We start from the raw sequence: 26,791 nt of genomic DNA on the forward strand, positions 1-26,791 counted from the left end.
AGCTTATTCAGTCATGACGAATAAGCAAAACTACATCAATGCCATAAAAGCGAAACTACTAGACTGACACATAAGCGAAACCTAGGCTATTCCATATAAGCGAAACCTATACAATCACATGTTTCTAGGATTTCGTGCCATGTCTAATCTATACAACACTAGACTCGATATAAGACGTAGTCGACAGATGTAGTGCACCAACAAACTCCCCCTCGGATGTTGACGGAGTCTTCAGTGTCGAGTCTTCGATTGTCAATCTACAGTCTTTATCAGTCTTCAATCTTCCTCTGAAGTATTTGTCATTGCAAGAATCCACAATCTCTATCTTCATCATCAATAAACTCCTCTCTCTCGGATGTTGACACGGTGTCTTCAGACTCCCCCTTTCAATCTGCTGGGATCGTAGTCTGGAATTCACAACTTCATTCTAAGATCGTGATCAGGCTTTTATCTGGTTCAGGATCGTCACCTGGCATCCATTTACCTGCACAATCTCTACTCAAACATATGTTTCTTTTAAAAATTAAATCTTTAGCATTAAGAAATTTTCGTTGGAAATTACATTAATGATTTTACATTCAGGATCTTTTACTGGCTCTTATCACTTTCACATACACTCTCCCAAACTTGTTCTTCATGTTTTGCACTTAGAATTTCGAAAATCAGCTTCTCAACATCAGTCGTCAAAAATCTTTTTGAATTTTTCAAAAAAAAAAAAAAAAGCTAAAACACACTAAAATCTTTTTGGATTTTCTGAAAGAAAGTAACTGACACCACTTGTAGAAACAAGAAAATGCAGAAATGAAATATTTACAGACAATATTTTTTGTGAGTTCGTGCAAGAGGATCATATCAGTTTTGAGACATATCACCAACACCGTTAAGCTTGATTTCATTTTAAGTTTTAAACAATTTACCTAGATTGTTAGTATGTTGATCCACTTAAATTTTCACACAAAGTTCAACTGTTTCGAGATACACAATTAGTGTCTTAATTGCTTAAACTTATCCGTGTGTCCCACTACTTGAATATACTCCCGTATCTAGATCCCAATATTCAGTCTTACAGGTGAGTATACCACAGATGATATCTGTAAAGGGGTTATGTGCGAGGGCCGTGAGAGCTCAGGTCGATACTTCCGTATACGCAAAGAGATGACGGCTTCGACTTTCGATGTGTCCCCTTTAGAGGATCTTTTATTACAACAACAACGACTATCAATTTTATTGTTTCATCAGCTTGCTGAGGGCGATGCTGTATTTCAAGCATTTGCGGAAAGCATTATCCGGGGACTAGGTCAGTATTTCCATACAGCAGAAGTCCCGGGATAATACCCCAGATATCACTGAGCATAAAGACCTAGTATCTCAGAATACGGGACCTTTCAAACAAGATTTCAGGGGTTACCTATATATCCAAGCAGTTTTGTTAACCCACAGAATAAGCAAGTTTGAATTTAGGTTTATATCTCGTTACAATTTACTAAATGTGTGAAAACCTACTGACACATCCACAGTAAGATTGTTTATCACATTTTGACTTTACATATCTTTGGCATGTCGTGATAGTCCACTGATGTACTATCATTTCCTCTTTTATGCAACAAAAACTCATTTTTGGATTTTATCATGTTTTTGGCTTTTTCAAATTTTCTAATGTTTTTGGATTTTCTGAAAATTTCTTACTCCCCCTAAAATTCAAATACATCTATAGAAATTAAAAACAAACTATACAGAACATGACAACTGATATCGAATAGCTTCAATTCTCCATCCGTTTGGCTTAAACAATCAGAACTCCCCCTCACAACAAACTATTTTCCCATAATGATTTCAAAACACTTAAGTTTGTTTTAATCAGAATGGTTTTTCCGGAAAATAAGTTTTATTGATTTTACCACTTGTAAAATTGGGGCAAGATCATCACTTTGTTTCTTTCTCTTTATAATGAATTGATCCCCATATTTAATCACTTGAATATGGATTGCATTGTCACACCCCCAAAATCCACACGCGGAACACCACCGCTTAGAGGCGTGACGTGACCAGGATCAAGCCAGCAATCATATTGAACATAGCATTTAATATTAAAAGTAATCAATGTAACCCAAATATAATTGGTGTTTCAACAAAACATAGTTTTAAGTAGCGGAAGCATAATACGAAAACCCAAAGTGATGTTCAAGTGTTTAAACGTTTGACATAAAATCCTCGATCCGTATCCCACAACGACCTGCTCCTCCCTGTGCAAGCTCCATAAGTACCTAAGGTCCTGCAAGGCATGCAGCAGAGAGTCAACAACTAGTTGAGCGAGTTCACAGTTAATAGTTCAGTAATCGTAATAGTGTGAGTAGCGTTATGTTCGTTCATTAAGCCATGTATCGTATTAGTTTCCATCGCGGCCCTCTAGGCATGTGTGCGAAGATTAGGGGAAATTTTTCCCAAGTATTCTAGACTATGTATATTTGTATCGCGGCCACCCTGGCATGTGTGCGAAGTTTTAGTATATAGTTTGCGGCCTTTCCAAGGCATGTGTGCGAAGATCAGTCATAATATCGCGGCCAACCCCGGCGTGTGTGCGAAGATCAGTTCAATTAGTATACTAGTCTAGCCGTATCTTATCATTTACCATCCTCACCCTGAGGACCATATCATTAAATTCTATCATCTGAGTATGTACGAATAAATCATCCAATCCCATTCCCACCCTGGGAACCCCATGCCTTGGCTGTGTTAACTCACCTTGGTTTGCTCGGCAGATACACAAAATGTTCAAGTAAGCTATATGGTGATCAACCACGTCCTAGCATGGTTATCATACAAGTCAGGTTCGTATTCAAGTATAGCACGTATGTTCTACACGTATTGTACACAAGTATAATCATGGCAATTCACGTATAAGCATTAGCAGGAACAGTTACGTAACTAACGAAGTCCAAGTATCCGGCCCAATCAATTAGGCCCGTAACTGGGAAAGTCCAATAGTGTTCAAGTGTTCGCGGTCTCGAGTCGAGACTAACGATCTCGAGTCGAGACTAGTCGGTCTCGAGGTGTACTGGTTTCGGGGTCTCGAGTCGCAACAAAGGAGATCTCGAGTCATCATGGTCTAGTCGAGACTACACGGTCTCGAGTCGCAACCGGACCCGCAACCGTGGTCTCGGTTTGTGCTGTTTTGTGTCGGTGATGAGGTCCCGAGTCGAGACTAGGTGTTCTCGACTCGCAATCCATGTCAAGACTAGCAGATTGTAACAGTTTCCTTATTAGCAGCTCAATTAGTTCCGTAAAATCAGTTAACAGATTTAGCAGTTTCATAATCAGATCAAATCAGCTATTATTCGATAATTATGAACATTCATATCATCAATCATCAAGAACAAACAATCGGATCATCATACAAACATAAACCGAATCATTTAACTATCATGCAACCTAAATCGCAATCACAAGTCATAATATCACAGCCGATTAACAAGCACTTATTCGAACCGATTAGCATATTACCAATCCGATTTAATCATACATGCAGCCGATTTTCATGAACACTAAGTATCAACAACATAAGAAATCATGCTAACAAGAACCCTAGATCATGTAATCCGATAGATAACAATATCATCTCATAATCATACATATTAAACACGTAATTGGTAAACATACTACTAACCGAGATGAGAAAGGGAATGATCCGAATCCAAAAGCTTCGATGGAAAGGGGTGTTCGGCTGCCTTGGTTCCGAGTCGAGAAAGAGAGAGATAGTCTAGTGTTTGTGTGTGTGTTCTTGATTGCGAATTGTGGGGAGTAAAACCCTAATGGTGTGCGTATGCGTGTATACGTATGAGAAGGAAGTGGGCCGAACCCTTACTTGGGCTGCCCCATGGTCTCGAGTCCAACAACATGGACCGAATGGGTTTGTGTAGTCGAGTGGGTCATGTACTATCGGGTCATGCACATATAAACAAACATTCACAATTTCACACAAGGCACATATAACATGTTATTCAAATAGAGTTCACATAATCACGTAACGTTACACAAAAGTAGTTTCGAAATACGAGTTGTCACATTATCCCCAACCTAAAAGAAATTTCGTCCCGAAATTTGGTACGCACCCACTGAGGAAGCTAGGTAGGTTGTATCGTTTACTGGTTTTCCTGGGGCGTCACATCCTCCCCCCGTTGATCTGGAATTTGCTTCAGCCTCAGTAGTGGTTGTACGGTTCGTGAATAACTGGGGATACTTTTCTTTCATTTGATCTTCGCGTTCCCAGGTGTACTCTGGGCCACGACGGGAGTTCCAACGAACTCGAACAAGAGGGATTCTCTTGTGTTTGAGGACCTTAACATCCCGGTCCGTGATTTCTACAGGTTCCTCGACGAAGTGCAACTGTTCGTCGATAGTGAGCTCTTTCAAAGGAATTATGAGGGTCTCATCTGACAGACATTTCTTCAGATTCGACACGTGGAAAACGTTGTGAACTGCCCCGAGTTCAGCTGGTAAGTTTAGTCTGTAGGCCACCTTGCCTATTCTTTCTGCGATTTCAAATGGTCCGACATACATCGGATTGAGTTTGCCTCGCTTGCCAAAGCGAACCACACCCTTCCAGGGTGAGACTTTAAGTAAAACCCGGTCCCCGACCTGAAATTCCAAAGGTTTCCTACGCTTATCCGCGTAACTTTTCTGACGGTCACGAGCTGCCGCCATGCGTTGTCGTATTTGTGCAATATTTTCCGTGGTGTCCACTATAAGTTCTGGACCCGTGATCTGACTATCCCCCACCTCTGCCCAACAGAGAGGTGACCGGCATTTACGCCCGTACAATGCCTCGAATGGAGCGGCTTGGATGCTGGTGTGATAACTGTTATTGTATGAAAACTCCACTAGAGGGAGATGCTTTTCCCAGCTATTGCCGAAATCAATGACACATGCCCGAAGCATGTCTTCCAAAGTTTGAATCGTGCGCTCAGACTGCCCATCTGTCTGAGGGTGATAAGCCGTGCTCATATCTAACCGAGAGCCAAAAGCTTTGTGCATAGCTTGCCATAGTTCTGACATGAATCGTGCATCGCGATCCGAAATGATAGAGGTGGGCACCCCGTGCCTTGAGACTACTTCTTTCAAGTATATATCTGCTAATGTGGAAAACTTGTCTGTTTCTTTGATTGCCAATAAGTGAGCAGACTTGGTGAGTCGATCCACGATCACCCAAATAGTATCGTTCCCACGCTGGGATCTAGGTAGGCTTGTAACAAAATCCATGGAAATTTCCTCCCATTTCCACTGTGGTATCTTTGGTTGCTGAAGCAAGCCTGCTGGTTTCTGATACTCTGCCTTGACTCTTGCACAGGTGTAACGCCCTGCGTTTTCAAACATCCTACATTTAGAAACCTTACGTGAAATTCTATCTTTGGAAATCTTGTGTTCTTATAACCATTCTTTCATCGTAATCGTTGTAAAATACGGAACTTGCTTCGTAAATAAAACTTGTACATTACACTTTTTACCTAGTTAAATCATGTTTTATTTCATATTTTACCTTGTTACAAGTTAGGGGAAACATTGTTGCATATTATTACACAACTTAATTAACAAAATTACTCATTATAATGTTTTAAAAAAATAAAAAAAATAAAGAAATATGGCAGCCCAATTCAGCAAAATTCAGCCCCATATAGTTGGGTTTTGTGGGCTAGTTTCAAGGTGTAACCCCTTCTAAACACTTCCAAAGCCCAACCCATTGAAACCCTAATCCTTCCCCTTATAAATACCACTTATAACCAGCCTCCCTACCACTTTTGCAACCCTAAAAACTCACAAAACATCCACCAAACCGTAGCTGAAAGCAAGGGTTCGAGTAGATTGACACCCCTTCACGAAAATGAGCATAACTCACTCAATTCTTATCCGATTGACTCGATTCTTTTTCCTACTTGCTTGTATAATCATGGGGTTCGATTCCTAGACTTCTCCTTGGAGAAATCAGACCTGGAAATGCCCCGAAATAGTCCATAAACTTTCTGTTTGTTTTTATGTTCATCAAAAACTTGTTTAAACCTATGCAACTTGTGTCTAACACATCTCATACCTATGTCCTAATGCTTACAACTTATCCCATGGTTGGTTAAGCTTAAAAACAAGGTTGAGACATTTAAAATCAGAGGATTAAACCTCATAAACTTGGTGTTTTGTTTAGGGTTTTTAACCCACAAGTCATGTCAAACTTTGTCTTTGATACATGAGTGATTATGGAACAACTTGGGTTGTCCAAACATACAATCCTCACATGATTTGATGATTTCTCTTAGTTAGTGTGTATATTTCTTATTCTTTATTGTATGTTCATGACCCTCCTTGGTTGTTTTTTTTACATCAAGTGTAGTGGTGAACACATAGAGGTGCCTAAATGGAAGACTTGATCTTCCTACCTCCTACATGACTTCTATGACATTTAGAGGTACCAAAATGAAGATTTTAATCTTCTACCTCATGCTTGAACTATTGGACATATATTATATAACCTAAATATATTATTCGAATAATCGAATCTTTGATGATGAACTAGTGTTCATATGTCGGGGTACTAGATTACATCATCCTAGACTATGATAACTTGTCACGATTCTAATGGAACCTTGTTCCATGAAAACATCTAAACTCCTTCGAGTTTCCTAGTGTCAAGAACAAGCATCATATGTACTAAATGATTATTTTCCATGTTATTCTCATATCTTATTTTTATGTTGTTTTGAACACCGAATCTCGACTCTAAACATACTTGAACCTTAACCCTTATACATTCGGACTCTAAATCTCTACTCGTCAACAATTGGATAATCGGAAAACGTATGCAAACTTTGTGAGTATACTCGTACTTTTCCCCTTTTTACTTTTACTACTTTTGGGGTGTAACATGTTTACCTATTGAAACTTACACATGAACTTTTGTCTAAACACATGAACATTCCTATAACATGCTTGTATATGTGATGACTTGATACTTTAAATTTGGGTGATTCTTATGTGTTGAACTTATCATTAACTTCGTACGAGCCAAACCTTGACATATGTAGCGCTATAGGATTAACGACCCGCCTCTACTGAAACTTTGGTTATGTCATGAGCAAGTTGCGTTTTCTTGGTTTGATATGTTAGACACATGCCATGTTTAAATGTTTATCTTGAATCACATGCTTGCTATGAGGAATTGTTCAAACTTATCTTTTGCTATGTACGTATCAAACTTGTATACTCGCCTTTGCTTTTGCATTGAACTTTATTTTAAACATGTTACAGGTTGAGGACGATGATGCTATGAAATGAAGTAGCGTTGATGCCTAGATACACATATAGACGTTAGGGTTTAAAATGTTGTATCAAAATTTTGATATGTTATCATGTTGTTTTGTTAAACTTGTCGTATTTGAATTTCTTGTAACGTTGACTATTTGAAGTTATGAAATGAAATGAAATTTGGATTTTCTAAATATTGTCACAAATAGCGTTATGATGTCTCTAGCAATCTTCACACTTCGTCTCATCCCGATGTTTCCGCCATTGGTTGGGGTGTGACAGATTGGTATCAGAGCCATAACTATAGGGAATTAGGAAAAGTAGGAATGCTTTAGCCTAGTCTATAGTTTTAGAACCTTATTCGTATGCTTTGCTTGGACTACTACATGATACTTTATTTGTTACTTATTTATGCTCTTTTAAACATGTATGTTACTCATGTGTAATATTCGACATGTTATTCTTACGCATTAATGCTTGTTTTATTATGTGTTAACACTTGTTTCGTTGTTCGATTCTTTATGTGTTATTCTTGACATATTTCTCTATGTGTTAATACTTGTTTTATTTCATTATTTAAGTATCATCCTTGATATGCTTTCTTATGTGTTTATACTTGTTTGTGTATCTCCTTCGACATACACTTCCCTCATGCATTTTACTCGATTATTCTAAATCCGACAACACTCATATTGTACAAATGAGACGAATTCACCAAAATAGGCGTGAAACTCACAATTTGGTGAACGACTCTCAATCTACATATTCCTTTTTACACGAGATATCGCCATTAAGCTAGGAGTGAAATCCACATCTTAATGGTAAAACTCAAATTTCAAATTCTAGTGGACCCTCGTCAACATGTCGAAATTAAATTTTGACCCGACGAGTACCAACCACACTTAGGATACAAAATCGTCAAGTTAGGGGTGAAACCCGCACCTTGTCGACTAGTTCCACTCCTTGGTATTTTTTTTATAAATCCCGCCAAGTCTCGAAATTTCGATTGATTTGGGACATGTAGTAACCGGAAGGGTAAATACCGTTAACCGACTTGTCGGCGAGAGTATTTTACCTATTAGGCCAAAGCATGCTCCTCAAATTCAAAAGACTTTTTGACCACTTTGGTTAGTCAAAGTTCCGTTTTGGAACCATCCAAATTTTGATCAACATGTGTTCCTAATATTTATTTTATACGATGCAATCTTTCAAACTCGAGTATACTTTCGATATTCTCTTTTCATGCACACAACATATTGAACCTTTTCCATACATTTATATATATGCATGATTTCATATAATATAATTTCATATTCCTTGTAACGACGAGTGGAGACATATCATTAAGATTGGAGTGATTTTCTTACCTTGACGACTAACTCCACTCCCCTTTTTCTTAAAAAAAAAACGACATCACCAACGAGTTAGGGGTGATTCCCTTACCTAGGTGATCGTTACCAAAACGTCTCTTCAAAATATCTTATTATGCAAACTCGATCATATTTTATACCCAAATTGTTTATCATTATTCAAAATACCCACTCATACCGATTTCAAAATGCATTGTTTTATCAAACGTACTTCTTATTCTACAATCTATTTTCATTCAACTCATATACGCGAAATTCATAATCATGTCTTAAAACGTTTTATTGCTCGAACTTCAAAACCTTACGAAATGCTACCTATCAATTTAATCGGCTCAATGAAACTCTTGCCCATGAACTTCATATTCGACTTAATCACTAAAACATGCTCACCTTCTACTTTTAATCAAAATCCAACCAACCTTTCTCAAATACTTATAAGATCTTATAGAAGTTATATGATTGTTTTACCAAATACCCTTTTCAACATCAACAAATCATTTGTTAATTTTTTTAATCACTAAGTCCTTTTGCTAAATTTCTCTTCTAAGGATTCTAGTTTTCACAAGAACCTCCTAAATTCATAATTTCTTCTTTGATGAAACGAACTTACTTTTTAACGAAAACCCTTTTCCTACACCAATTTACAAAACACGTGGGCAAGAAGACTTCATAGGGACCGACCATTTTTCGGATTACGTAAACCCTTTTAAACAAAATTAGCATTTCTATTTGTTACAAAATACGTTATGCATAACCAACGAGTACTTTATGTTCCTTTACATATACAAACTATATTCTACCTTTCAAACCAGGCTCAATCTAATTTTGATTCGATAAACTCAACGTTTTGTTGGAACAACTATACATGCACATCGTCATACACGTTTTAGTCGATATCTCGCGATAACACCATTTATATCGTTCGTATCTACATACTTAGCCTTTCTAATCCGCGATGCCTCAACATACACCATATACGCAATATTTATTTTTCATACCTACACCTATGTTCATACGTTTTATGCTTGTACTCATACACATACTACTTATACGTTTTACGATTCTGCTTGTACACATACTACTTACACGTTTTATGTTTATGCTCATACATACATGCGTATTCATACTTAAACTTATGCTCATACTTTCATCCTTACTCATGATTCGTACATTCGTACCTATACGCGAGCGTAATCCGAGGGATTCGCTTACGTGGGTCCCATACATGCTTAAACATAAACATGCTTACATACGACATTCTTCTACGTACACATTCTTATTTTCAAATTCATGTATACCTTGATTCATACATAACTAGTACAAGCTATGTGGATCATGCGACAATCAGTATAATCGCGGGTGCACACGGGATTATAGTGATAGGCGTATGAGAACCATAGAGTGTACTACTGTGTATGGTAAGACACGGAACGTAACATGACCCCAAGTAACGAAACGGACGTGATGTGGTTAAAACATGGTGGATACGCCGCTGGTACTTCCTATATATAAGTGTTTTCACCATGTTACCAAACTTTCGTAAAACGTGCCATGAGAAATTCAGTGTGTTGCAGACCTTTTGGACCTAATACAACTTCACGCAACTCACAAACGCATTATATCCGATTATTCATGACGAGACTTCATCCTTAACACACTACGTTCATCTATCCAACACTTATGCTATTCACATAGTTGTACTCTTTAAGAGTCATTCGTGCATTCTATACTCGTATTATTTTATACAAAACTCGTTCGCAATCCAGCTTGTTTAAACATTTGAGTCCTAACTTACCTCGTTACCTATAAAATAGCCTCCCTATTCTTGATTCTTGTGAAACTATACTTAGTATACCTCTATTGCTTTATTTAAAGTAACAAACCTTTTCGTTCCTCTCAATAAACAGGTTTTACGAAAGTATGATTTTTTTTATACTATCCTTAAAAACTTCCCCTTGCAAATCTACCTTGACGTTCTCCAAAATTTGGTACTTTTCAAAACTTTCAAACTTCCCAAGTTTCAATTCTTAATGATCACCTTTATGCCAAAAACTCTTTCAAGCCTTCCTCTTGAATAAATTTCGGGACGAAATTTCCTAAAGGAGGGGAGACTGTAACGCCCTGCGTTTTCAAACATCCTACATTTAGAAACCTTACGTGAAATTCTATCTTTGGAAATCTTGTGTTCTTATAACCATTCTTTCATCGTAATCGTTGTAAAATACGGAACTTGCTTCGTAAATAAAACTTGTACATTACACTTTTTACCTAGTTAAATCATGTTTTATTTCTTATTTTACCTTGTTACAAGTTAGGGGAAACATTGTTGCATATTATTACACAACTTAATTAACAAAATTACTCATTATAATGTTTTAAAAAAATAAAAAAAATAAAGAAATATGGCAGCCCAATTCAGCAAAATTCAGCCCCATATAGTTGGGTTTTGTGGGCTAGTTTCAAGGTGTAACCCCTTCTAAACACTTCCAAAGCCCAACCCATTGAAACCCTAATCCTTCCCCCTATAAATACCACTTATAACCAGCCTCCCTACCACTTTTGCAACCCTAAAAACTCACAAAACATCCACCAAACCGTAGCTGAAAGCAAGGGTTCGAGTAGATTGACACCCCTTCACGAAAATGAGCATAACTCACTCAATTCTTATCCGATTGACTCGATTCTTTTTCCTACTTGCTTGTATAATCATGGGGTTCGATTCCTAGACTTCTCCTTGGAGAAATCAGACCTGGAAATGCCCCGAAATAGTCCATAAACTTTCTGTTTGTTTTTATGTTCATCAAAAACTTGTTTAAACCTATGCAACTTGTGTCTAACACATCTCATACCTATGTCCTAATGCTTACAACTTATCCCATGGTTGGTTAAGCTTAAAAACAAGGTTGAGACATTTAAAATCAGAGGATTAAACCTCATAAACTTGGTGTTTTGTTTAGGGTTTTTAACCCACAAGTCATGTCAAACTTTGTCTTTGATACATGAGTGATTATGGAACAACTTGGGTTGTCCAAACATACAATCCTCACATGATTTGATGATTTCTCTTAGTTAGTGTGTATATTTCTTATTCTTTATTGTATGTTCATGACCCTCCTTGGTTGTTTTTTTTACATCAAGTGTAGTGGTGAACACATAGAGGTGCCTAAATGGAAGACTTGATCTTCCTACCTCCTACATGACTTCTATGACATTTAGAGGTACCAAAATGAAGATTTTAATCTTCTACCTCATGCTTGAACTATTGGACATATATTATATAACCTAAATATATTATTCGAATAATCGAATCTTTGATGATGAACTAGTGTTCATATGTCGGGGTACTAGATTACATCATCCTAGACTATGATAACTTGTCACGATTCTAATGGAACCTTGTTCCATGAAAACATCTAAACTCCTTCGAGTTTCCTAGTGTCAAGAACAAGCATCATATGTACTAAATGATTATTTTCCATGTTATTCTCATATCTTATTTTTATGTTGTTTTGAACACCGAATCTCGACTCTAAACATACTTGAACCTTAACCCTTATACATTCGGACTCTAAATCTCTACTCGTCAACAATTGGATAATCGGAAAACGTATGCAAACTTTGTGAGTATACTCGTACTTTTCCCCTTTTTACTTTTACTACTTTTGGGGTGTAACATGTTTACCTATTGAAACTTACACATGAACTTTTGTCTAAACACATGAACATTCCTATAACATGCTTGTATATGTGATGACTTGATACTTTAAATTTGGGTGATTCTTATGTGTTGAACTTATCATTAACTTCGTACGAGCCAAACCTTGACATATGTAGCGCTATAGGATTAACGACCCGCCTCTACTGAAACTTTGGTTATGTCATGAGCAAGTTGCGTTTTCTTGGTTTGATATGTTAGACACATGCCATGTTTAAATGTTTATCTTGAATCACATGCTTGCTATGAGGAATTGTTCAAACTTATCTTTTGCTATGTACGTATCAAACTTGTATACTCGCCTTTGCTTTTGCATTGAACTTTATTTTAAACATGTTACAGGTTGAGGACGATGATGCTATGAAATGAAGTAGCGTTGATGCCTAGATACACATATAGACGTTAGGGTTTAAAATGTTGTATCAAAATTTTGATATGTTATCATGTTGTTTTGTTAAACTTGTCGTATTTGAATTTCTTGTAACGTTGACTATTTGAAGTTATGAAATGAAATGAAATTTGGATTTTCTAAATATTGTCACAAATAGCGTTATGATGTCTCTAGCAATCTTCACACTTCGTCTCATCCCGATGTTTCCGCCATTGGTTGGGGTGTGACAACAGGTCAAGCACTTGCTGACATAGGTATCGATGTGGGCCTTCATGCTAGGCCACCAATAAGTAGTTCTGAGATCGTGGTACATTTTATCCGACCCTGGATGTACCGAGTAGCGCGATTTGTGAGCTTCATCCATCACTAGCTCACGCAAGTCGCCATAAAGTGGGACCCAAATACGCCCTGTCACATAGTAGGCGCCGTCTTCTTTCTGTTCTAATCTTTGCCGAGCCGCGTAAGGCTTCAGCCCTGACGTTTTCTGGTTTCAATGCTTCTACCTGAGCATCTCGTATCTGTACTGGAAGACTAGACTGAATGGTGAGCTGCAATGCTCGTATGCGCTTAGGTATAGTGTCTTTCCGACTGAGGGCGTCAGCCACAACATTGGCTTTGCCTGGATGGTACTTAATAGCGCATTCGTAATCGTTTAAAAGTTCGACCCATCTTCGTTGACGCATGTTCAAATCCTTTTGCTTAAGGATATGCTCGAGACTCCTGTGATCGGTGTAAATAGTGCACTTGGTACCGTACAGGTAGTGTCGCCATATCTTAAGCGCGAAAACAACAGCTCCCAGCTCTAAATCGTGCGTCGTGTAGTTCCGTTCATGAACCTTGAGTTGGCGCGAAGCGTAAGCAATGACCTTGTCGCGCTGCATTAACACACATCCAAGACCCTGGATGGATGCATCACAGTAAACCACGAAGTCGTCTGTGCCCTCTGGCAATGAGAGAATAGGTGCGTTGCAAAGCCTATCCTTTAGGTACTGGAAAGCGGTTTCCTGGGGATTACCCCAACGATAAGTGACACCCTTCTGTGTCAGCAATGTAAGCGGCTGAGCAATCTTTGAAAAGTCCTTGATGAACCGTCTGTAATATCCCGCCAAACCCAAAAATTGGCGTATTTCTGTTGGTGTACGTGGTGCAGGCCAGTTCCTGATCGAATCTACCTTGGATGGGTCAACATGAATCCCATCTCTGTTCATCACATGGCCTAAGAAGTGGACTTCACGAAGCCAGAAGTCGCATTTTGAAAACTTGGCGTACAGTTGTTCCTTTCGAAGAAGTTCCAAAATAAGTCGTAAGTGCTGCTCGTGTTCCTCCTGACTCTTGGAGTAGATCAGGATGTCGTCGATGAAAACAATGACGAACTTGTCTAGATAGGGTTTACACACCCTGTTCATAAGATCCATGAAAACTGCAGGCGCGTTCGTAAGCCCAAAAGGCATGACTAGAAACTCGTAGTGACCGTAGCGAGTTCTGAATGCTGTCTTGGAGACGTCCTCCTCGCGAACTCTCAGCTGATGATACCCTGACCTTAGATCGATCTTGGAGTAGTAACTCGACCCTTGCAACTGGTCGAATAAGTCGTCAATACGTGGAAGAGGATAACGGTTCTTCACCGTCACCTTGTTGAGTTCCCGGTAGTCTATGCACATACTGAAGGTACCGTCCTTCTTTTTCACAAATAACACTGGAGCTCCCCAAGGCGAAGAGCTTGGACGAATAAAGCCCTTTTCCAAGAGCTCTTGTAGCTGCTTTGACAGTTCTTCCAGTTCAGTTGGAGCTAACCGATACGGTGCTCGAGCTATGGGCGCTGCTCCTGGAGCGAGCCCGATTTGAAATTCGACTTGGCGATGAGCCGGTAGTCCAGGTAAATCTTCAGGAAACACCTGAGGGAAGTCGCGTACAACTGGAATGTCTTCCAATTTCTTCTCTTTCGTCGATGCGTCAGTAACTAGTGCCAAAATGGCAGTGTGACCCTTCCGCAAACATTTCTGAGCCTTCAAGAAAGAGATGATGCCAACCACAGCACCACTCTTGTCGCCTTGAACTTCGAGAGGTTCTCGACCAGAGCGGGGAATACGAATGATCTTCTCGCTGCATAAGATTTCTGCCTGATGTTGGGATAACCAATCCATCCCGATAACGATATCGAAGCTTCCCAAGACTATGGGAATAAGATTGATCGTGAAAGCTTGACCGGCTAAGACAATATTACAACCCCTGACTACATGCGTGGCTTCTAGACTCTTACCATTAGCTAATTCTACGACATGTTTGGTGGTTAAGAGTGTTGGTGCACGTCTTAACAATTTACTGACTTTCAACGATATATAACTTGTATCCGCACCCGAATCAAATAAAACAGTAACATAAATGTCATCGAGAAGAAACTTACCCATAACCACATTGGGATCGTTCATTGCGTCCCCTCGACCCAGTACGAAAGCACGTCCCCTTGCTTCGTTGCCATTGTTGTTGTTTCCCCCATTGTTGTTGTTCCATTGCCCTGGTGATTGTTGTTGTTGTGATTCTGGTTCTGGTTCAATTGAGGGTAATCACGTTTGAAATGACCTTCAGCCCCACACTGGAAACACCCCCGGTTTCCACGCTGTGGCTGCTGCTGTTGGTTCTGTGGAGCTGGTAGTGGGAATTGCTGATTCTGATTCACAGGTCGCACACTCCTGCAGTCTTTAGCTTCATGCCCTAGCTTGAGACATCTCTGACAACGTTCCTTGCGACACTGCCCACTGTGGTGTCTGTTGCACCTGTTACATAGTGGGTGATTTCCCCGATATCCACCCTGCCCTTGACTACCTGATGATTGCTGACTCGGATTTTGGTAGTCATTTGTCTTGCGCTGCTGTGCTTGAGACTGAACGGAAACTGATCCCTTGCTGGAATCCCCCTCCCATTTTCTCTTATTGTCGTTGGGAGTAGCAGAAGTAGTAACAGCAGTAGTGGTAGCACTGATGCGTTTTGGCAGCTTGTTCTGTTCCACTGCTTGATCGGTGAGTCGATGAGCGAGACGCTGAATGTCTTGGATGTTGTTAAGGTTAGCCGATGTCACATGGCTCTGGATCTCTGGCGCAAGTCCCTTGAGGTACAACTCAATGCGCTTAACTGGAGGGTCCACCATCGTTGGACACAAGATGGCTAATTCGTTCGACCGTTTAGTGTAAGCTTCGATTTCTGACCCCGTCATTTTCAGATGATACAGCTCCACCTCCAACTTGTGGATGTCATCTCGCGTGCAGTATTCTCTCTTGATCAGTTCTTTGAAATCTTCCCAAGGTGTGGCGTTAGCAGCTGCCAACCCAAGGATCTGTACTTGCGCGTTCCACCAGGTTAGCACAATCCCTTCCAACGTGCCAGCGGCATACTTGACCCTGCGAGCCTCAGGGCATTCACACATCTCGAATACTGACTCTAGCTTCTCAAACCAATGGAGGAGTCCCACTGCCCCCTCGGTGCCACTGAAAGTGCTTGGACGACAGTCCATGAAGTTCTTGAAAGTGCAAACAGGTTGCTGTGCGGGTTGACCTATTGTGTACGAATAGGACAAAGTTTAAACACAAGAGTTGATCTAGAAGTGTAGGACCTAGAGATCTTAGTGTGAGTTATAACTACAGGATATACCTCCTGCTTGTGCGGCTGCAAGTGCCGCAGCAACTTGTTCATTAATGAGAGCCGTCAACTGGGCTTGAGTCATGTTAACACATCCAGACATGATCTTCATAGTAAAAGTAGCATAAGTGAGAATGGTTCGCGAGTAGTGCGATGACAGAAGAGTATAAGCACGTAAGTGTTCTCAGGCAATAGTGTCATGTGTATCTAAGCATACTACGAGCAAAGTTCTACGTAATTCTAGCAAGCAGGTAATAAACATAAACCATATTACCTAGGATGTTGAGTCTTGCACGTGGATCGAAGCGTCGTTGTGGATCGTTGAGAGCACTGTTCTGGTTATAGTCTGGTTTTAATAAAAACGTTTTTCCCATATTAAAACCAAGTTCTCTATAACCAATGGCTCTGATACCAATCTGTCACACCCCCAAAATCCACACGCGGAACACCACCGCTTGGAGGCGTGACGTGACCAGGATCAAGCCACCAATCATATTGAACATAGCATTTAATATTAAAAGTAATCAATGTAACCCAAATATAATTGGTGTTTCAACAAAACATAGTTTTAAGTAGCGGAAGCATAATACGAAAACCCAAAGTGATGTTCAACTGTTTAAACGTTTGACATAAAATCCTCGATCCGTATCCCACAACGACCTGCTCCTCCCTGTGCAAGCTCCATAAGTACCTAAGGTCCTGCAAGGCATGCAGCAGAGAGTCAACAACTAGTTGAGCGAGTTCACAGTTAATAGTTCAGTAATCGTAATAGTGTGAGTAGCGTTATGTTCGTTCATTAAGCCATGTATCGTATTAGTTTCCATCGCGGCCCTCTAGGCATGTGTGCGAAGATTAGGGGAAATTTTTCCCAAGTATTCTAGACTATGTATATTTGTATCGCGGCCACCCTGGCATGTGTGCGAAGTTTTAGTATATAGTTCGCGGCCTTTCCAAGGCATGTGTGCGAAGATCAGTCATAATATCGCGGCCAACCCCGGCGTGTGTGCGAAGATCAGTTCAATTAGTATACTAGTCTAGCCGTATCTTATCATTTACCATCCTCACCCTGAGGACCATATCATTAAATTCTATCATCTGAGTATGTACGAATAAATCATCCAATCCCATTCCCACCCTGGGAACCCCATGCCTTGGCTGTGTGAACTCACCTTGGTTTGCTCGGCAGATACACAAAATGTTCAAGTAAGCTATATGGTGATCAACCACGTCCTAGCATGGTTATCATACAAGTCAGGTTCGTATTCAAGTATAGCACGTATGTTCTACACGTATTGTACACAACTATAATCGTGGCAATTCACGTATAAGCATTAGCAGGAACAGTTACGTAACTAACGAAGTCCAAGTATCCGGCCCAATCAGTTGGGCCCGTAACAGGGAAAGTCCAATAGTGTTCAAGTGTTCGCGGTCTCGAGTCGAGACTAACGATCTCGAGTCGAGACTAGTCGGTCTCGAGGTGTACTGGTTTCGGGGTCTCGAGTCGCAACAAAGGAGATATCGAGTCATCATGGTCTAGTCGAGACTACACGGTCTCGAGTCACAACCGGACCCGCAACCGTGGTCTCGGTTTGTGCTGTTTTGTGTCGGTGATGAGGTCCCGAGTCAAGACTAGGTGTTCTCGACTCGCAATCCATGTCAAGACTAGCAGATTGTAACAGTTTCCTTATTAGCAGCTCAATTAGTTTCGTAAAATCAGTTAACAGATTTAGCAGTTTCATAATCAGATCAAATCAGCTATTATTCGATAGTTATGAACATTCATATCATCAATCATCAAGAACAAACAATCGGATCATCATACAAACATAAACCGAATCATTTAACTATCATGCAACCTAAATCGCAATCACAAGTCATAATATCACAGCCGATTAACAAGCACTTATTCGAACCGATTAGCATATTACCAATCCGATTTAATCATACATGCAGCCGATTTTCATGAACACTAAGAATCAACAACATAAGAAATCATGCTAACAAGAACCCTAGATCATGTAATCCGATAGATAACAATATCATCTCATAATCATACATATTAAACACGTAATCGGTATACATACTACTAACCGAGATGAGAAAGGGAATGATCCGAATCCAAAAGCTTCGATGGAAAGGGGTGTTCGGCTGCCTTGGTTCCGAGTCGAGAAAGAGAGAGATAGTCTAGTGTTTGTGTGTGTGTTCTTGATTGCGAATTGTGGGGAGTAAAACCCTAATGGTGTGCGTATACGTGTATACGTATGAGAAGGAAGTGGGCCGAACCCTTACTTGGGCTGCCCCATGGTCTCGAGTCCAACAACATGGACCGAATGGGTTTGTGTAGTCGAGTGGGTCATGTACGATCGGGTCATGCACATATAAACAAACATTCACAATTTCACACAAGGCACATATAACATGTTATTCAAATAGAGTTCACATAATCACGTAACGTTACACAAAAGTAGGTTCGAAATACGAGTTGTCACATACATCAAGTTCAACTTAATGACCTTGATTAACCACTTGTAGTATCATCCTGTTTCAAATTCTGAACCGCTTGTAATATTCACAAACATACAACTCAAACCTGTTTTTCAACCAATTACCATCTGTTGGTTGAATTCTCAAGGTGCCGATTCCTACTCCACGCTTACAAACCTAGGAGTTCCACCAAGTCCTGCTTTTCAAAACACATTATACAAACATGATAAAGAATGATACCGATTCATGATCCACGATTACCAACTTGGGATCTCCGGCAAGTCAGGTTTTTATTCTTTGAAAATATATCCACCCAAGCCTGACCTTCCTTGGGTGTAACAACATCTTCTTCTTCTTTACTTTTAACGGACTTGTGAACCCCTCTTTTGGCAGCATAAAATTCTTTAACACCTTTGGCCTTACCATTGACCATTTTGCCAAAGATACGTTTCACATTTCCGTTGAAAGTCTTTTCAACATCAAATTTCTTCTTGTCAGAATAAAATTGATTTGAAATTTCAACTTTTCCAACTTTCTTCATAAAATTTTCAGCACACAAAGGTGGAAAATTTTCATCGTTCATAGTTGGAACTGATTTTTCAGCCTTTTTCTCAACACGTGGCTCCTCTGATTTTGTGGAATCAGATTCATCACCAGAATTGTTACCTGAACCTTTCACAACCCATTTTTGATTTTTTACATTTTCTTTTCTCTATAAAGCGCTCTTTGAACATTCTCCTTTTTCAAAAATTGAATTTTCAAAGCCAATAAACTTTCGGGTTTTCAGTACAGTGTTCTCAACAACTTTCTCTTTCAATTTACCAAAGACTTCCTGTTTTGGTTTGAATGTCTTCGGACAATTCCTAGCAACATGACCAGCAATCTTGCACTGAAAACAGGTTCTGGTTTCAATCTTCTTTTGAACAACATTCTTCTTTAGCTCGTCTTGCTTCTTGGCAAGGAATTCCTGATTTGTCTGCTTTCTGAATGATTGTTCTTTCTCAGCCTCTGTCGTTTTCCTTGAAACAAACATAGTTTTTGGTTTATACATTTTTTCATTTTTATAGTTTTTCGGTGGTACAAAACCTAATCCTTTCTTTTTGAAATTACGATTATGGTTTGGTTTCTTTTGAAAACTGTAACAACAATTGCAACCCATTTTCTTGTTAATTCTTTGTTGATCTCTTGAAGTGTACTGTTTAGGTTTTCCATTAAGATTTAAATCTTTTATTTCAGAAATATTAATTTCTGTGATTTTGAAAACCTTTTGAATCATTTCAAATCTGACACTTCTTATTGGAAAACTCTCATCAGAATATAATTTGTCAGAACCTTTCAAAGTATATGCCACTTTGACCGATTCATCATTCAAATTAGATTTAGATAGCAAAAATTGTTTGTCATAAACCCGTTTGTCCTTTTTGATTGTAGACTTTGACACATCGGACTCAGACTTTGACTCGGGTTTGAACTCCATGTTTGACTCCTCACTGTCATCTTTATCTAACACTTGATCGACCACACTTTTTATCAACTTTGACTCATGATCAGTGTCGGATGACGTGTATGTGACATCAATATTTTCCGGCAAGTTATCCGATGGCCCAGACTCCCATTCTAAGTTTATTGCTTGTTCGACTCTCTCGGAATTTGGATTTCGAGGTGAATATCCATTTTCGACCGGGGGCGGACATCTATTGTAGACCACACTTGGTTTCTTACCAGAAATCTTTACATTATCTTCATCTTTTGTCACGGAATTCTTTTCTTCAGACGTCTTCTCTTCTTCAAACGTCTTAAGATTCTCCACAACCAGATAAATCCTGTCAACAACAAAAGTAGAACATGAGTAACTTTCTAATAACTTTTTAACTTTCTCAGTTTCTATCTTTTGTGTTGCTAACTTCAACTCCAGATCAGCACATTTCTTTATATGAAAATTTGCATCATCAAGCTGTCTCATGTACGGTCCCTTCAACGTATTCATTGCCACAACTTGTTCTCCATTTGAATCCGTATACTTGTTAATTTCTCTGTTCATTGTATCATAGGATTCTTTCAATCTCTTTATATTGTGCAGCAACTCATTGTTTTGTTTGATTAATGAATCACAATTCATGCACTTTTCAGGAACTTTAACTGGTTCAGCATCAACTTTGACTTCAAATTCCGGAACCTCCTTGACTGTTCTGTTTGATCGTAAAAATTAAGCTCTTCTCTTTTTCTCAGCTTCAGCTTCAGCTTTCAATCTCTCTTCCTCTTCTTCCTCTTCTTCAAACTTTCTCCGTCTTGCTTCAGCAGCTTCCATGACTTTCCTGCATTTTTCAGCACATTTCAAATCATAAGCATTTGCAATGAAAGCATTAACATTTGAAGTGTTTTTGAACATCTCTTTGGCCATGAGTTCTTGATCTGGGCAAAAATTGTCCCAACAGAAACCTTCAGCCAACTTTTCATCATCTTGTTCTGCCAAACACACTTTGCTGTTTGATGGAAGATATTTATCCCAGGTAAAGTTATCATATTTTCCTAGACATGCTCTTTTTGACCCGTCAATCACATCTCTCCCGTGTGCAGTTTGTGCCTGATGTTGTGCTGGTGGTGTGACTTGATGATAAATCGCCTTTTTGTGATAATCGTTGTTTCCAAAAGGATTCTGGGCACCAGTAGCTTCGCGATTTTTGCACTCCCTCTTGAAATGCCCCTTTTCCCTGCAACGAAAACATGTAACTTTAGATTTATCAAAGCCTAAAGTTGAAACATTTGCATCACGAAAATCATCTCGGCCTGTAATTTGTTTAAACTTCTCAGCTCGTCTCATCACACTAGCCATGCACCATTTAATGTCCATTAATTCCATTTCTTCCGCATCAATTTGATCGTAATCTTCTTTCGTGAGCATTGGATTACCGATCTTTCCGGCCACAAAACTACTATAAGACTCAAGAACCATTCCCAACAAAGACATTTGATTTTTGGCAACTTCTTCAGAATAATCTTGATCACTTTCAAGATTTAATACAATATTACATTGAAGTCTTCTTCCATTCTTTGTTGCAGAAATGTTTGGATCAAATGACGAAAATCTTGTGCTGCTTGATCCCTGGGATGATTTCTTTTCAGAAGAGTCTTTAACACTGAACGCAGTTTCAATTTTTGGAGAATGATTTGTTGTTCCAGTAACACCACTCTTGTAGTATAAGCTGATGTCCTGTTCTCCATCATAATTCTTCATCCTGGCGATCTTTCTCTGCTCCATCTCTTGAGCTTCTAGGTGTTTGATGAAATCTCCCAGTGTCACATTTTTGTAATCTTTTCTGTTGGATCTCAGCATCATCAGAAATGTTCCCCATGTTTCATGTGGTAGCACATCTGCAAGTTTTTCAATCAATTCGTCAGTATCTTTCTTAATTCCAAGTTTTGTCATATTTCTCACCAAATTACAATATCTATCAATTATTTTCTTGGTGTTTTCAGATTTCAAACCATGGAATAAATCGAATTCTTTCTTCATGAGAGACATTTTGTTTTTGAGCATATCATCACTTCCAACAAATTTTGCTTCCAATTCTGTCCAGATAGAATAAGCAGTTCCATCATGTTGAAGCAGTATCAAGATATCTTCTTTTATCGCTTGCTGAAGCAGACTCACCATCAGTTTCTCATCCTTGTATTTCTTTTTATCCTCCGTACTCATTTCTCTAAGTGTTAACTGAGTATTATTTCTTGTGGGCCTAACATATGGTTCTTCAGTGTGTTCCCACGCATCTAAGTGATAAGCCTCAACCCAGTTTCCAAAACGTTCAGACCACGCATTATAATCATCAATATCCATGAGTTTAGGCGGTTTCTGAGACGTTCCGGTTTCATTTTCAAGCAAAGCATTCTGAGTCATTGTGATCGGACTAGCAAAGGCGTTATAGAATTCGTTGTCCATTGTTCGATTGTCCAAAGTTCACAAATTTCCAAGCTTAGGCAATATTGTTCCTTTGAGCGAAACCTTATAGTGTCACAATGAGCGAAATACCAAGGTGACAGAAAAGCGAAACCCTAAATGGCTTTATGAGCGAAACTTCAACTGTCACTAAAAGCGGAACCTCAAGTATCTTATGAGCGGAACTTCTAAATGTCACAAGAGCGGAACCTCTGAATTGTTCAGATAAGCGGAACACTAAGAGCGAAACTACTGAGAAATTTGGAGTGAAACCTCAGTTTAAAGGTCCAAAAGAGCGAAACTACCCTGTCCCTTGGAACGAAATATGCTGATGACGTCAATTTTTGAACGAGTCCGTAAAAGCGAAACCCCAAAAATCCTATGTTCTAGATCGATTTTAGCTTTGAAATTTTCAAGGGTTTATTAATGCATGATTCCGAGTGCTGTGTGTGAAATTGAGCTAGTTTTACCGTGAAAAATTTTGAAATTTTGAAGAAAGTGTAGAAAGTCAGAATAAATGCAGCTGAAATGACAAGAACTCTTCCTCCTGAGCTCTGATACCACTTGTAGGATCGTTTTCGGCCCTGATTGAGTCGATCAGAAGAATTCCTATCCAAAACAAGAGGCGGAAACTAATGTTTTGGTGCGATTTCAGCCAGATTCACTATTAATTGCTGTTGTATTGATCTTGATAACGTATACAGACTCTGACAGCACTTCGGCAACACTTCGTGGCTAACCGGAAGACAACACCTACAACTATTTCTTAGGTTTCGCTTGAATGACCACCTATATATAGTCCACTAGGTTTCGCTTATTCAGTCATGACGAATAAGCGAAACTACATCAATGTCATAAAAGGGAAACTACTAGACTGACACATAAGCGAAACCTAGGCTATTCCATATAAGCGAAACCTATACAATCACATGTTTCTAGGATTTCGTGCCATGTCTAATCTATACAACACTAGACTCGATATAAGACGTAGTCGACAGACGTAGTGCACCAACATCACACGTTGCTATGTTAGAATCATATGAAAGTTTGATTGGTGGCAAAATTGGAAATCCAACAAAGAGGATTATGACCAAATTGATGCTGAGGAGCTTGAGTTGATGGATGTAAAGTGGTGTTTAGCCAGTGCTGTAAGAAGAGCAGAAAAATTTACACAAATTACTGGTAGAGATGATTTTCGTGAAATAAGTGCATCTCCAATAGGGTTTGACAAATCGAAGGTTACATGTTTTCGTTGTCATGAAAAAGGTTATTTTAAGCGTGAATGCAAAAACAAAGAAGCTGATGGAAGACAAGATCAGTCTGGAAAGAACAATTATTATCAGAAGTCAATCTTTCATCAGATTACTCAACAACCACAAAAACCACAAACTGCTCATGCACGTGCCATTGAAGAAAAAGATAAAAGAGCTTGTTTTGGTATAATTGACCAAGACGATGAATTTGTTGCAGCAGGTTTTAGCTGGGATAAGTACATTCCACCTGGTTCAGGTCTTGTCGCTAGAATTCTGGGTGAAGATGAGGTCAAATCTAGTAGGAAAAGAATCCCAATTTTTCCAGATTTAGGAAGTGATATTGATACTGATGATGAAGAAGAATATCTTAACAAAGCTAGAAAAGGCATAGATCCTGATAGTTTTAATTTGTTTTTTGCAGATAAAGTTGAAATGCTGAATCAGAAGAAGATTGCCAGATTGAAGAAAGAGCTGGAAGCAATCAGAATAACTGATGAAAAGGCGAAGATGAAAACTGAAGAAACAAATGTTGAATCGGTGACTGAGAAAGTAATAGAAAAAATTGTTGAAGTAGAGAAAGTGGTAGAGAAAATTGTTGAGGTTGAAAAAAATAGTTGAAGTAGAAAAACTCGTCGAAGTTTAGAAAGTCGTCGAGGTAGAAAAAATTGTCGAAGTTGAAAAGACAGTTGAGGTCATTGAACCTTGTCAAACATGTTTAGAATCTTGCAAAGGCTGTGATGAGAAGGATAAGAAGATTGCTGAACTCGAAAAGTTGAAAGAGAATTTGTTGTCTGATGTGAAGTATGTGAAGGAGTCGTATGATGTTTTGAACAAGACAGTTGATGGCTTGAACAAAACAAATCGAGAAGTTGATGCTGCTATGACAACGATGAGCTCAACATTAATGACAAAGCAGAAAGTAATCAATGAGTACATTGAAGATTATGCAAAACTGAAGCAGGATTTGGAACTTGAGAAGATTGAGAGTGATAGGATTAAACGATTACTGTTGAGCTATACAACATGTGATTATTTGATTGATCGTGTGTATCCTACTGTTGCAGGTCTTGAAGCTTTCCAAGACAAAGAGAAGGAAATGGATATTGGTAAGAAACAAAGTGTCAAGTATAACAAGTGTCCACCCCCGATCTATGAAAGTTATTCTCCTAGAAAGCCAAATAAGGAACGTTTAAATAAGGCTCTAAACATCAAGTTGAAGTCTGAAACTATTGATGAGTTACCAGATAACATTGATGTCACATTCACAGCGTCTGACACTGATCATGAGTCTGAATTGTTAAAGAAAGTGGTCGATTAGGTGTTGGTTATGGATGAAGAGTCAAAGTCGGAGTCTAAGTCTGAAAGTTCGAGTTCATCAGAAAAGAGTCCGAGTTCATCAGTAAAAAGGGTTTACAATAAAAAATTTCTGTTATCAAAATCTAATTTGAATGATGGATCAATCAAAGTGGCTTATACTTTTACTGACTCAAACAAATTATATTCCGATGAGGAATTCCCAATAAGAAGTGTTAAAACTGAAATGATCAAACAGGTTTTCAAATTAACAGAAATTAATATTTCTGAAATAAAAGATTTAAATCTTGGTGTAAAACCTAATAAGTATGCTTCCTTAAGAATTCAACAAAGAGTAAACAAGAAAATGGGTTATGGTTCGTCTGTCGACTTCGTCTTGTATCAAGTCTTATACTAGAATTGTTAGATCAGGGCACGTAGTATGAGAGGATAATAGAGTTTGGGTGTGAATGAGCTAATTTCGCTTGAAATGGCACATGTCACTTTCAAGCGAAATCACAATTGTTAATTCTGCTTGAAATGGCTCCTGCCACTTTCAAGCGAAATCAGCTCCTCTATATATAGCTCTCATACGAAATCAGTTGTAACTGTTCATGCTTCCGGTACCGAAGTGCTGCCGAAGTGCCGTTTGATTGTAATAAGTGTGAAATCAATATACAAGGCAAATTAAAGTGAATTCAAGCTGTTTTCCAGTCTGTTTCTTAGTTTCCGCCTCTGAAGCAGATCAAGAGCTCTTCTGATTGACTCGTTTGGGTCACGACACGATCCTACAAGTGGTATCAGAGCTCAGGAGGAAGAGTTCTTACCAAAACAACCATAATTTCTGCCTTCTACACCTTTTTTTTCAAAATTCACAAAATTTTACGGTCAAAATGTATTGAATTTCACATATTAAGTACGAAACAGTGTTTTAACTAATCCTTGAGAATATTGGACCTTAATTCGGCTTAAAACTGGTAAAGTACGTAATTCCGCTTGAAAATCAGTATCGAAAAAGATGATATCAGCAGCATTTCAAACGAGATTAGCACGTGATTCCGCTTGAAATCGCTATTCCACTTGAATAGTTCATCTAATCTCGCTTGAAATTGTAATTCCGTTTGAAGGGTTTCAAGCGAAATTAGCTATTTTCGCTCCAAAGTGGTAATTCCGTTTAAAAGTGTGCTGGTTCAAGCGAAATTAGTGATTCCGCTTCAAAGTGATCTCGGTTGAAGGTGTTATTTCGCTTGAAAGGGTTATTTAGCTTCAAAGTGTTGATTCCGTTTGAAGCCTGATTCCGTTTGAGTCTTAATCTAGTTTGAAATTTAATCTCGTTTGAAGGTGTGTGCAGGTAATTCCGTTTGGAGGTAATCTCGCTTGAACTGATTCAGTTTGAAACAGTAATTTCATTTGAAAAGCATTTGTCCTGAT

This window comes from Helianthus annuus, chromosome 1 (genome assembly GCF_002127325.2).
Source record: "Helianthus annuus cultivar XRQ/B chromosome 1, HanXRQr2.0-SUNRISE, whole genome shotgun sequence".
NCBI classification, from domain to species: Eukaryota; Viridiplantae; Streptophyta; class Magnoliopsida; order Asterales; family Asteraceae; genus Helianthus; species Helianthus annuus.